The 14386-nt window shown below is 45.3% G+C and overlaps 1 protein-coding gene across 4 annotated transcripts in view; it reads right to left on the minus strand.

Annotated features, from left to right (window-relative positions):
• Positions 1-14386, minus strand: part of LARGE1 (LARGE xylosyl- and glucuronyltransferase 1) — a 657275-nt gene that overhangs the window by 48373 nt on the left and 594516 nt on the right. The gene's annotated exons all lie outside the window — the stretch shown is intronic.

The raw sequence follows: 14386 nt of genomic DNA on the forward strand, positions 1-14386 counted from the left end.
CAGCACTTTGGGAGGCCAAGGTGGGTGGATCACCTGAGGTCAGGAGTTCGAGACCACCCTGGCCAATGTGGGGAAACCCCGTCTCCACAAAAAATACAAAAATTAGACGGGCATGGTGGCAGACACCTGTAATCCCACCTACTCAGGAGGCTGAGGCAGGAGAATCTCTTGAACCCGGGAGGCAGAGGTTGCAGTGAGCCGAGATCACACCAGTGCCCTCCAGCCTGGGTGACAGAGACTCCATCTCAAATAATAATAATAATAATAATAATAATAATAATAATAATAATAAAATAAATATAAATAAAAATAAAAATAACACAGGAAAATGCCCAAAGAAGAAAACGCTCAAAACTGACAAGGACCTCCATATGACCTGATGCTTTTCTCTCCCTAAAGGTACTGATTTCGATGTTTGTACTAGGTCTCGGAATAAAACAAAACAAAACAAAACTAGCACATTAACAAAACAGAAACTCTTTTCCTTTCATTTCACCTAAGTTTAATCAGAATGTTGGCACCCGTACTTTTTTCTCTTTTCTTTCTTTGAACTCTCTGAAAGTCTTACTTCATTAATCTGCTTGTAGAAGTTGTTTAACTAGCTGTACTTCTCTCTTCCTTCACCAACTTGTGAAAAGAGCAGGCACACCTGCTGACAGGGAGCTAAGAAGATAACATTTCAGATATGCACAGGCAGATACACAGATGTGCAAATCTGCAGCTGCCCAACAGACACGGTCTCATGTGAACCCCTACCAGGCAGGTATGATGTATGTTTTACAGATGAAGAACTGAAATTAAAAAGTGACACAACTTAGCAAAAAGCTAATCCACAGTGACAAAAATTGGACCTGGGCATGTGGGGTGGGGGAGTGAAGCCTGGGAAGAGGCAAGAGAGGGTTGGGAGTGACAGAAACCTGCTCCACCATGACTGGAGCGATGGGTACATGGATGTGCACTTTCGTGAAAATTCAACAAACTGTGCACTTAGAATGGGAGGACTTGGCCAGGCGTGGTGGCTCACGCCTGTAACCCAGCACTTTGGGAGGCCGAGGCAGGTGGATCACGAGGTCAGGAGTTCAAGACCAGCTTGGCCAAGATGGTGACACCCTGTCCCTACTAAAAATACAAAAAAAATAGCTGGACGTGGTGGTGGGCACCTCTAATCCCAGCTACTCGGGAGGCTGAGGCAGATAATTGCTTGAACCCAGGGGGCAGAGGTGGCAGTGAGCCAAGATTGCAACACTGTACGCCAGCCTGGGCGACACAGCGAGACTCCATCTCAAAAAAAAAAAAAAAAAAAAAAAAAACAGGAGGACTTGTCGGAGGCAATCTGTATTTCCATAAAAATCAACTTTTAAAAAATGATAATTTGCCAAAGGTCACAGGAGGGCTGGTTCCATTTTTTTTTTTCTGTTAAATCAGCCTTGTCTATCACACTATAGAATACAGACAAAAGTTTACATGGCAAGGGTTACCAACCTAGCTGAATATCATAGAATGTTTTTCCAAGAAGGTGTACTTTTCTAAATCACCAAATCAACAGTGTAGCAGTCGACAAGACAATCTATTAACTTGTTTCTGTATAGCTTTGTACCTGTTAAGACCATTGCCTTGACAGATTACTTGATGGCGTTATTTCTCAAGATGTGTGCTATGGAAGATGATGGCATTAATTGCTCCAGTTCCTTCTCTCTCCCCCACTCCCTGCCACCCCAGATATCCTTGCCCTTTGCAGTGGTGCTTACTAAAGAGGCACAGTTTATTTCTCTAGCCTTGAATAAGAGCTAGAATCATGACGTACTTTTGTTAACAAAAAGCAGCGGAAGTAATATTGTCCCAGTCTTGAGGCTAGACCTTAAGAGAAAGTGTTTCTTGCACCCCTACCAATGCCACGAGAAGATGCCGAGGCTAGCTTGCTGGAAGATGAGACATCTGGGGCAGAGCAGCTCCTCCCCAACTGCCCAAGTCATGCAAGCCAGCCCAGCCCAGCTGCCTCAATAAATAACTACTTATTTTTTTTGAGACAGAGCCTAGCTCTGTTGCCCAGGCTGGAGTGCAGTGACGCGATCTCAGCTCACTGCAACCTCTGCATCCTGGGTTCAAGTAATTCTCTGGCTTCAGCCTCCCGAGTAGCTGGGATCACAGGCGCTCACCACCACACCCGGCTACTTTCTGTATTTTTAGTAGAGACAGGGCTTCACCATGTTGGCCAGGCTGGTCTTGAACTCCTGACCTCAGGCAGTCCACCTGCCCAACCCTCCCAAAGTGCTGAGATTACAGGCATGAGCCACCGCGCCCGGCCAATAAATACTTCTTCTTGAAGGCCACTGAGATCTTACTGGTTTTGAGCAATAGATACTGATAGAGTGCCATTGGTATTTTGTGGGGAGCACTTTTTTATTATGGCAACCTGTCCCACATATTGAAGGACAATCAACCTCCCGAGCTCCTGCCCACCAAATGCTTACAGCATTCTCCAGACAGCCCTGTGATGCTCCAAATGTACTTGAATATTTCCAAATGCAGCTTGGGAAACTGGCTGAGATCCAATGATCTGTGAGACACTGTCAGCTATCTCTAAAATTTTTAACTGTTAAAAGGATTCAGTTAGGGATATTCAGCTTTTCAAGTCAATTTGCTGTCCCTGCCTATTTGAAGATTCTCACCATGCCAACAGTTCAATATAAAGACAAGGAAGCTGAAATTCTCATTCCATCTAAGATCTATGACCCCACTGCTTCCTTCTGACCTGTATGATTAAATCCAGATTTCCTTGTTGACAATTACGGGCTGCTCTCTCTGACCCATCACCCCCACACTCTGTGGCCTCATCATTGGTCTCTGTGCTCCCCAAACCTGCCTTTCCCTCACACCTCCATGACTTTGTTCCGTGCCATGCTCTTCCCTCTCGGGAATGCCCTCCCTCACTTCACTCCACTCTCCTCCACCTAAAACACCTTCCATTTACCTTTCAAGATTCAGCTGAGATGGCACCTGCTCTGTGATACCTCTGCAGATCCTGCTGGGTAGAAGCGATCCGTTTCTTTTCTGCGCTCCAAGAGCACTCAATTCGTAACTCCATTAAAGCACTTGTCAACTTGAACTGAAATTATTTAAGGGCAACTTTCCCGGTGAGACTGTGACATTTTACCATTGTCCTGAGCACCATGCCTGGCTTGTGACAGGTGCTCAATATCATGTGTTGCATGCCTGAAAAATATTTGCTGTATACAAAAAACCTGTAATCACTGTGAAGTTAAGACTATCCTTTCAATTTTCCTTTTGTGTCCTCTAATTATATGCACAGAAGGTGATCAATAAGCCCATTCTTCAGCCCATGGTGTGCTTCAATATTTGCATCCAAGGGTCTGTGACAGCTGAAAAGCTTTTGGAGAGCAAACAAGCATGTGCCAAGCTCCACGTAAGGTGCTGGGTACAGGTGATTTCCTCTCCTCCCCAGAGCCCCTGGTGAGTCACTGGCAGCCTCATCTGATAGTTGAGAAGGGTAGAGGTGTCAAACCTGGGTCTGTGCCCCTCCACCACCATGCTGCTGCTTCAGGAAAGACGCCTGCTTGGCCTCATGTAAAGATGCAGATGCAGCGCAGTGGCTAAGGTTACTGGTTCTAACCCACTCCTGCCTGGATCATCTCAGTTAAGTGGGTGAGTGACCTAACCTTTCTGAGCTTCAGGGTCCTCAGCTGTAAAATGAGGACGACAAAACTCACTACCCCAGAAGGTTATAGAAGGATTCTGAAAGATGCTGCATGAAGAGAAAACAGCAACAGAATGAAGAAAACATTCAACAGATGTCACCTATTATCATAGGGATTATCACAGGAAAGGGAAACACCTGGGCCCCTGAAGACACCTATGTGGACACTTTTTGTCCTCAAATCTCACCTGAAGGAGACTGTATGGCAAGGTCCTGGTGGGCAGGGATGGCAGGGGCTGGATGAGCCAGGGTGGCCCTTCTGATTCATAAATATTAGAGAGAGTCCCCCTGGCTTTCCTCTTGAGGGCCTAAAATTTGGCTATAAACCATAATGTTGCCTCCTGGGAGAAAACGTAACCAACCGCTATGCTCCTAAACTCCCTTACCCACACTGCAGAAGAGCACAAGAAATTATCCTCCACTGGAGACTAAACACCTACAAAATTCTTCGCAAGAGCAGGGTTGGCTTTTTTTTTCTCTGGTTTTGGTTTCTGTTTTAATATGTTCAGAAGAATGAATGGCTTTCAGTTCAATGAAGAGGAGAGTGGAAATGTGTGTGGATGTGTGGGTATGAGCGTGGGTAGGCAAATGTGTGTGGAGAAATGGGTCCTTCTTTGATGAGGCTTCAGACAAGTAGCTGGTCCTCACCATGTGAAAATGGGCATTAGTGAGTGGAGAATGAGAAACACATGCGTGTATGGGGGTTTCTCATCCCCTTCATTGACTGACTGGTTGATTGATTGAGATGGAGTCTCACTCGGTCTCCCAGGTTGGAGTGCAGTGGCATGATCTCGGCTCACTGAAACCTCTGCCTCCCGGGTTCAAGTGATTCTCCTGCCTCAGCCTCCCTAGTAGCTGGGATTACAGGTGCACACCAACACGCCCAGCTAATTTTTGTATTTTTAGTAGAGACAGAGTTTCACCATGTTGGCCAGGCTGGTCTTGAACTCCTGACCTCAGGTGATCCACCTGCCTCAGCCTCCCAAAGTGCTGGGATTACAGGCATGAGCTACTGCGTCTGGCCTCTCCTCTTTATATTCTCACACAGGTACATACCCTTGAGTTGGGGAAAAAGACATTCCCAGGTAAATGGCTCCAGGAACCACTTTCTAAAAAGCATCTATATGGTGAGTTCCTAACAGCAGGAGCTGTATCCCCTTCATTTCTGAACCATCTGAACCTAGCAATATCCAGGTTCTATATCAAACGTTAACAAAGATTTTCTGAGTGGTGGATTCACAGATGAATTTTATTGGCTTCTTTATACTTTTCTGTAGTTAATTAATTCCCTGCATTTTTCTCAAATGAGCTAATGCATGTAAAGTGTTTTGTAAACTCTAAAGTGCTGTAGAAACTTAAGCAATGTGGTTATGATTATATCATGTACTTTTCAAATCCTAATCTAGGCTTGCTTGTTGCTGACTGTGTGGCTGATGTGATCCATCTTGGATGTTCAGCAAGCCTCTGTTGGATGTGCTCAGCCCCTGCATGTCAGGAGAGGGAGTACTGGTCAACAGAGGTGCTCCCAGGACTTCCAAAGTACACCGTGCCCTAGTGGGATAGACTAGGGCAGTCCTGGGGAAGAGGCCACCTCCAGCTCTGAACTCCATGGTACCAATAATGGGATTCGCTGGCATCCACATCCCAAGCTCACTTGCAGCCCTTGCTGCAGTGCTTAAAGGATATTATCTAGGGAATACTGTCATTTACCAACCACAGCGGGTATTATAGACAAAAAGTCAGGTGGCTGGGCACCATGGCTCATGCCTGTAATCCCAGCACTTTGGGAGGCCAAGGAAGGCGGATCATGAGATCAGGAGATCGAGACCATCCTGGCTAACACGGTGAAACCCCGTCTCTACTAAAAATACAAAAAATTAGCTGGGTGCAGTGGCGTGTGCCTGTAATCCCAGCTACTTGGGAGGCTGAGGCAGGAGAATCGTTTGAACCTGGGAGGGGATGGTTGCAGTGAGCCGAGATCGTGCCATTGCACTCCAGCCTGGGTGACAGAGTGAGGCTCTGTCTCAAACAACAACAACAACAACAACAACAAAAAAAAAAAAACAAAAAAACAAAACAGGAAAGAAAGAAAGTCAGGTATGCTGTCAGACATACCTGTCCACAGGACTCTGGGCCAACCAGATGTCATCCTTGAACTTGCATGTTCATTTCTCCTCTACATGGTGCTTTGCACCTTGATCCAGCTAATACTAACTGGGTACCTACTATGTGACTGGCGCAATGCTAAATGTTTTCAGGTGCATTGCTTCATCAATTTAATCCTTCAGCACACATATCTGTTGTACAAAGGAGGAAACTAAGGCTCAGGAGCTTTCAGTAATCTGCTTCAGTGAGCGAGAAGAAGTCCAGGATGGGAATCCAGTCTTCGGACTTCCAACCAGGGACATTTCACAACACAATTACTTCTTCCCAGGGAATGGAGGTGAGAATCAAATGAGATGGTGGAAGATACAATGTTCCATGAACGAAGCAGGCCATAATAAACTGTGGTCCCAATGCAGGAAAAAGACGAAAGGAAAAAGAAAAACCCACTCAAAAATAGAAGGGAACACATTATAATGTTAACAAAGATTTTCTGAGTGGTGGATTCACAGATGAATTTTATTGGCTTCTTAAACTTTTCTGTAGTTAACTAATTCCCTGCAATTTTCTCAAATGAGCTAATGCATGTAAAAGTGCTTTGTGAACTGTAAAGTGCTACCCAAACCTAATCAATGTGGTTATGATTATATTATGTACCTTTTCAAATTCTAATTTAGGCTTGCTTATTCCTGACTGCGTGGCTAATGTTATCTCAATGGGGAGACTCTAGCAGTTTAGAAACTGCCTCCTTGGCCAGATGCGGCGGCTCACGCCTGTAATCCCAATACTTTGGGAAAACGAGGCGGGCAGATCACCTGAGGTCGGGAGTTCGAGACCAGCCTGGCCAACGTGGGGAAACCCCGTCTCTACTAAAAATACAAAAGTTAGCCGGGTGTGGTGGTGGGTGCCTGTAATCCCAGCTACTCAGGAGGCTGAGGCAGAACAGCTTGAACCCAGGAGGTGGAGGTTGCAGTGAGCTGAGATCATGCCACTGCACTCCAGTCTGGGCAACAGACCAAGACTCCATCTCAAAAAAAAAAAAAAAAAAAGCAAAAAAAACAAAAACAAAAACAATAAAAAACCAAAAACAAACAACCCCCCGAAAAAACAAACAACAAAAAAACCAAAAACAAAACCTGCCTCCTTTTCACCCAGGGTTTGGGTAATTTCTCTGGAGAGCCATGGAGCCGGAGGGAGTATTTCATTAACAGGGTCTGAATGCTACTGTACACTGCTCTCCAGCCACTGCCACAGGGAACAGAGGGCTTCTGACAAGGGAGGCACAGAAACAAAAGACAGATTTCTCCTGAGATAAAATGCATTTGCTAAATTGCTTCTTTGGGCAGCCAGCTGAGGCAGAGGAAGATTTGGACTCAAGGGAAAATGGCCCGTTAGGCAGTTTGCATTTATTTCTCCTCATCTTTAAGGACAGTGGCCTAGACTGACCTTTTGAGCTGCTGGAAATGATGGCTGGTTATGCCCGAGGATCTAGAGGGAGTACAAGTGCATCCTGTGCTCTGGCCTTAGAGACTTCTGTTCACAGTTGCGCAAACTAAGGAGTGAGATTATGGGAATAACTGAAAAGTGAGACCTGATATCTCTGACACTCATTTTCTATGTGACCTTGAGCAAGTCATGTCTCTGAATTAGTAAGACAAAGGGTTTGGGCTTCCTAAAGTGACTCTCAAGGATCACGCACTCACTGGGTCAGGTAAAGTGGGGAGAGCTTTGCAGGTTCTTTCGCATGTAAGACTCACATCAACTCTATAGATTAGGAACCACTCTTAGTCCTCTTTAGTAGAAGAAGACATCCATCATCTGAAAGGTTTAGCCATTGCTTAAGGTTATACAGTGCATGAACAGAGTAGCTGAGATTCAAACCCAGGTGTATTTCCTCTGAATTCTTGCAGGTAACCAAGTCACTAGAATGCCTAGTTGGTCAGCCTCTGGGCTTCTTTCTAGTTCTAACACTAAACAATTCTATGACTGCAGAGGACTCAACACATATATTTCATGTGGTGGCAGAAACATCCTGTGCTCACCAATATCCATATTCTCCTCTCTTCCTGGGCACAGAGCTAGACTGTATCTCCAGCCTCCTTGCAGTTAAGAATAACTCTGTGATACAGCTCTGGCCATTGGAGTGTGGAAAGGCTCTGGCTAGTACAGGCACCACTCTGAAGCCTTGCTCAGGAACAAATTTTATTCACCTTCTTTTCTTGGCTGACAGTCAGAGCAAGAGACTCCTATAGAGCAGGCTGGGGTTCTGTGGAGGGCAGAGCCACAAGACAAAAGGAGCCTGGGTCCTTCAACCTGCAGAAAAGCTACCTGTCAATCATGAACACCCATTTGGACTTTCTGCAAGTAATCAACTTCCGGCAGGTTGAGCCACATTACAGCTGCTTGTGCTACCTTGACTAACAGGGACATTTGAAAGCTTGTAGCCTGTAAGTGATGGAGACATAGTACAATAGACCAATTAAGGAGTCTGGGAGGCCCCATTTTTTTCTTCCTGTGACACCCCTCCTTCTGATGTCTTGGGGCAATGGGTGAAATCACTGATGGGGAAATTACCACTGAAGCACATTGCTTTGCACTTTCAACTTGCTTTCACTTTTTGGTGGCTTCGTATCCACTATTTCATTTTTACTCCTCCCCAATGCTTGCATGAGACAGGCAAGGCTGCCCTTAGGGCCCTCAGTTGACAGATGAGGGCCCAAGGTGCTCAGAGAAGCTGGGGCTCCAACTCTGGTTTCCTGAAACCTAACCCAGAGCTTGTCCCTGGGGTTTCTACAAAGCAGTTACATCATATTAAGCCACACAGACAGGCAGAAAAAGCTCACAACCTCCCTCGTTGTCGGCTGTGTGTATTAATCAAGTTCCAGGAACCCAAAGCATTTTTTACTAAGGAAACCAAACTATGAGTCCATTTTCATTCTTTTGCAGGGAGGTAGGGGGCTGCATTCAGGACTGCTGAGTGAAGGTTCAGAGAGGGTCTGCCCAGCCCTGACCTCGACTTGGAGGAGATAAGAAAAAGGCTTGCTCTCCTCCCTCCCAGTTATCAGTATTAATTCACGCGTCACATACAATTCATAGGCTCTTATTTTATGCCAAGTCTTGTGCTAGGAATGGGGAATGAGCTCCTTATTCTGCACTTATATTATTCCTATGGTCTAGAAGGAGAGGCAATGAAGCCAGTCACTAATTACAAACACAGGGCAATCATAACACAAACCTTAATTTTAGGGGGCCTTTGCCAACTGCCACATTGTTCTAAGCTCCTGGCCCTGTCTTACCTTATTGATTCCTCTTAAGTCTATCAGATAGGAATAACTGATTTCCATCTCACAGATGAGAAAACTGAGGTGCAGGGAGTTTAAGCAGATCACCTGGAATCCCACAGCTGGCAGTCCAGCTGGGATTTCACATGAGGCAGCCTCATTCCAGAGCTGCCTTCTTACCTACTGTACAAGTAAAAGATGCTACTTGAGAAAGGGAGATCTGGTAGAAAGGAGAGGAAGGGAGGGAGCTGCTTTATAGACAAGGGTGGGCCGAACACCTGGCAAGTGCAGCGAGATGACAACCAGTGCCTAGAGGGGTCAAACACGGCTCTTTGTAAGTTGCAGCTGAACAGGATCAAAGCAGCCAGGCCACAAGGGGAAACCGTGGCCCAGACTTGTATCCACTGAGTCTCTTGATGCCACAGCTCCTCTTCCCTTCGCCCCCTCTCTCTGGAGCTTAACACTTTCCTGGAGGGTCCCTGGAGACTGGCCTTGAGTAGCCTAGCCTGTCTTAGGGTTTTGGGTCTGTCCATCCTAGGCTCTGCTGCCTGCTGCGTGACTGAAGAGTTGGCAACATGCGGCTCGCACGTGAGAGCAGGAATGCGTTCTGGGCTTTCTCCGGGGTTTTTCTGAGATACAGCTGTTTCCACAGAGCCATCTGTTTCTTGGCATTGCCTGGCAGGGTGATGCCATAAAATGTTATAGAATCTGTTTATATGTGTCTTATTTTTAACTTCTAGTTGAGGTGATGCTGTTGTCTTTTCCTCTTAGTGGGCTTAGTGTCAGGGAACGTGGCCTTGGAAGTGGCCTGTCACCTTCATAGCGTGAGAGAGTTAAGCATGGAAGCCTTCTTCATTTCAGAGGTGAGGCAGTGATCTCCCAGCAGTTGAGAGAGTGGGTATCCAAGACAAGCTTTCTGGAAAATACTCATAACAATAACTGCCTAGATGGTGCAGCACTTTAACCCCTTTAACTCTCCTCAAATAGCCTGGTGTGGGTGCATTTACTGACCATTTTACAGATGGGAAAACCGAGGTTCATGTAAGGCTAGAGTTATGCCTAAAGTCATAGATCTGGTCTAGGGCCACAGGGTCTTGTTCTGTTGCTCAGGCTAGAGTGTGGTGGTGCCGTCTCGACTCACTGCAGCCTCGACCCCCCAGGCTCAAGTGATCCTCCCACCACAACCTCCTGAGTAGCTAGGATCACAGGCATGTGTGGTTTGCTTATTTTTCATAGAGACGAGGTCTCACTATGGTGCCTGGGTTGGTCTAAAACTCCTGGGGCTCAAGTGATCTTCCTGCCTTAACCTATCAAAGTGCTGGGATTACAGGTATGAGGCACTATGCCCAGCTTGGGCCAAATTTTCTGAGTCCAAGTGGAGGGATGTTTCTGGCACACCACAAATGCTTCAAGAAAAGGACTTGTTATAGTTCATTTGTTCAACAAGACTTATTGAGCATGGATCCGGTGCCAGGCACTCTTTAATGAAGATGTACTGATGAATAAAACAGATAAAAAGCCCTGTAGTCACAGAGCTTACATTCTAGTGGGTAGAGACATAATCAACAAAAATAAATAAGTCATGAATACATTAGTACTATGGAGAAAAATGAAGGAGCCCTGGAGAGAGGGAGTGCTGGGGTATGGGACAGGCACTGCAATTTTAGATAGAGGAGTATTTTAAATAGTCGTAGAGAGACCACTCGACTATGAATCAGGGCTTGATACCGGCTTCAGCTCTGCCACTAACTTGTTCTATGGATTCACCTCTCTGAGCTTCTATTTCCTTCTGTATAAAATGGAGATAACAGCAGTGGCTCACGCCTGTAATCCCAGCACTTCGGGAGGCCGAGGTGGGTGGATCACGAGGTCAGGAGTTCAAGACCAGCCTGGCCGAGATGGTGAAACCCCATCTCTATTAAAAATACAAAAATAAGCCAGGCATGGTGGCAGGCGCCTGTAATCCCAGCTACTCGGGAGGCTGAGGCAGAGAATTGCTTGAACCCGGGAGGCGGAGGTTGCAGTGAGCCGAGATTGCGCCACTGCACTCTAGCCTGGGAGACAGAGCGAGACTCTGTCTCAAAATAATAATAATAATAATAAAATAAAACAAATAAATAATAAAAAAGGAGATAACAGGAACTACCCTGAAGGGTTAGCGAAAGAGTAAGAAAACTGTATCCACATAACAACTAGGAGAATTGTGGAATAACCTGGATATATGTAATAATGTAACTTACTATTACATTAATATGACATACATAGCTACATCCATTTGGGAAGCACTTCCTTGTCTTGTGGCTTTAGAGTTAGGTAGACCTGGTTTCTAATCTCGGCCCCAGCACTGAGGAGTTGTGTGGCCTTGAACAAGTAAATCATTTCTTTGAAGCCCTCCTTTCCTTGTCTGTGAAATGTGACTCATAATGACTCCCTCCCTTTGTGGTGAAGATTAAAGTTGTATTTCCCTTTCTCTTTCTTCCCCTGCAGAAAATTTCCAATTCCCAAAAGCTAGAAGCAAGCAGAGGAAGCTCTTAGAACAGCACAAAGAGCTGTGCTCATGCAGTAGAGACCAGAATGACCAATACCTATAGTAGGGATACCCAGTGGGCTTTGGTTCCCTGCTATCACTAGGAGGCTAGGAGACCAATACTGATTACTCAGAGTGCTGTTTTGAGGAGGATAAAGAAGTTGGGCATGGGTGAATAATGCAGTCATCAATTAGTGATGTCTGCTGTGGGCAGGGGATGGAGACACTGGCTGTTGACTTACAATTCCATATATACTCAAAAATTCATTGGTGTCCAGTGTATTTTTTTTTTTTTGTAGTTTGTGGATGTTTGGTATGTTTCATAATCTAGCTTTTAACACAACAACAGATCATTCTTTTACCATCAGTTTTTCTAAATTAAATACCTTTGTGGGTTTTTTTTTATGGGGGGAAGGGGGCGTTGGCTGCCTTGGAAAGAAGGAACAAGGAGGCGAGCCCAGAAAGGGTTTTTCTGAAGCTGATAAGCAGAAAGTGACAGCTGTCAGAAAGGAATCCACAGAATAAGCAGTGAATAGTCTGGGGCCATTTTCTGCCATGATAAACAGTGTCTTTCCTCCTCTGGCCAACCCCCCCACCTCCTCCAGCCTTTTCAATGCAACTGTAGTCATCAAATATTGTAAACTTAGTTTAATACTAAACTGAGTTTAGTATTTGCCTACTAAAGGAAGGGCATACACTTTAGCAGCAAGTTTCCTGTCCAAATTGGTTAAAACCCATCTATTTTGATGGTTTTTGCATTTAAAAAGATGAGGTTCCTTTAGTTGGAAATTCCCTTAGGTGGAGTAAGACCCTCTTGATGATAAAGCATCACCCTACAAATACGATACTTAGGGAGCATCATATGTTTCTAAATAGCAAACTGAATGGAAACTTTCTATGCTAGCTTCTGGGCTGTCAGGTACTAGGGAGGTGGAAGGATCCTTATTTCCTTATGTTTCATTAAAAAAAAAAAAAAAAAACACAACAAAACCTAGACTCCAGAGGACAGGGCTCAGATCAGTGGGTTCTTTACAGAGGGGAGTATTTCAGCACAACATGAGGTAGAACAGTTTAGCATCTGGAGCTTTCCAATAGCAGAGTAAGCTGCCTTGGAAGGTGGTGAGCTCCCTGTCTTTGGGAGGATTCCAGCAGAAGCCAGATGCAAGCCTATTAGGGATACTGTGGAAGGATTCTGAATAGATAAAACAGTAGAGAATAGCTCTGATTATCCAACTATGTTCTGGGAGAGTCCCGGGGTTTCTTGGATATTCTTTTATAAATTTAATTTAATTTAATTTAATTTAATTTAATTTAATTTTAGGGACTGGGTTTCGCTCCATCACACAGGCTGGAGTATAGTGGATCGATCATAGCTCACTTCAACCTTCAACTTCTGGGCTCAAACAATCCTTGTGCCTCTGCCTCCAAAAGTGCAAGGATTACAGGCATGAGCTACCGCATCCTGCCATTTCTTGGATATTCTTGAGGGGCTGGGTTGTTGAGGAAAAGGGAGAGAAATGCTAAGGTATAGAATTCTAGCCTCCATCCCTATGTCAATCAATCAACTCATAATAACCAATGCTTACCAAATGCTTACCGCACTACATAAAGAATTTACAAGTTCCACGGAGAGATGCCCAAACTATGAGAGACAAGTGGCTGTGGCCAATTAGCTACTGTCATTCCATAGCACTGGGGGAGCCTGTTCTCTTGCAAATCAAACTGTCTTGTCCTACAGCAAGTAGCCCAACCAGTGGCTCTGAAATGGGGCTCTGCCCCTCACGTCTTGGCTCCTTGATGAAGAATTACATCCCTGACTAGATGTCCTTATTTTTATTCTGGCAGCAAGGCAAACCAAATAGCCTCTTCTTCCTACCCTGAGTTTCTGAATTAGTGGGGATACTTGGGATTGTTTGACTTAGAGCAAATGTGACACCCTCTCACATGCGTTACAGACAGATTTCTCAAAGACTCTACAGGTTCCCTACTCTGCTACGTCTTTTTACCAGAGTTGCTAATAAAACCTAAAGCCTATGTGTGGAACAGTGGATTATGATCACACGGGTCAGGCATTGGGGTCTGTGAAGAAACTCATCCCAAGGCCCACTGTGTTCCTGGTGCCAAGTCCTTTTTTGGCCTTCAATTGTCCATAAAACCCCATGGCAATGGTGTCATGCTCCCATTTCTCAGATGGTAAACTCGAGGCTCAGAGCATTTAGGTGACTTCTCTGAGGTCATGTGTCTATTAAATGAGCGATTCAGATTATCAGAGAGCTCATACTCTTATTGTCATTATCAATTTCCCAGTGAAAAAATTAAAATAATGCAAAAATTAACTTGTGCAGCTCTTTCTTTCTCTTTCTCTTTTCTCTCTCTCTTTTTTTTTTTTTGACGGAGTCTTGCTCTTGTTGCCCAGGCTGGAGTGCGATGGCATGACTTTGGCTCACTGCTTCCTCCGCCTCCCAGATTCAAGCGATTCTCCTGTCTCAGCCTCCCGAGTAGCTGGGATTACAGACACGCGCCACCATGCCCAGCTACTTTTTGTACTTTATTAGTAGAGACGGGGTTACACCATGTTAGCCAGGCTGTTCTCGAACTCCTGACCTCAGGTGATCTGCCCGCCTCGGCCTCCCAAAGTGCTGGGATTACTGGCGTGAGCCACCACACCTGGCCTGTGCAGACATTTTTATAGTTCTCACACTGACTTCATTTGACTCTCAGCTCCCAGCAGGTCCTCGAGTGATCATGCTTGTGTTGGCT

The sequence above is a fragment of the Pongo pygmaeus genome, chromosome 23 (genome assembly GCF_028885625.2).
Source record: "Pongo pygmaeus isolate AG05252 chromosome 23, NHGRI_mPonPyg2-v2.0_pri, whole genome shotgun sequence".
In the NCBI taxonomy this organism is placed as follows: Eukaryota; Metazoa; Chordata; class Mammalia; order Primates; family Hominidae; genus Pongo; species Pongo pygmaeus.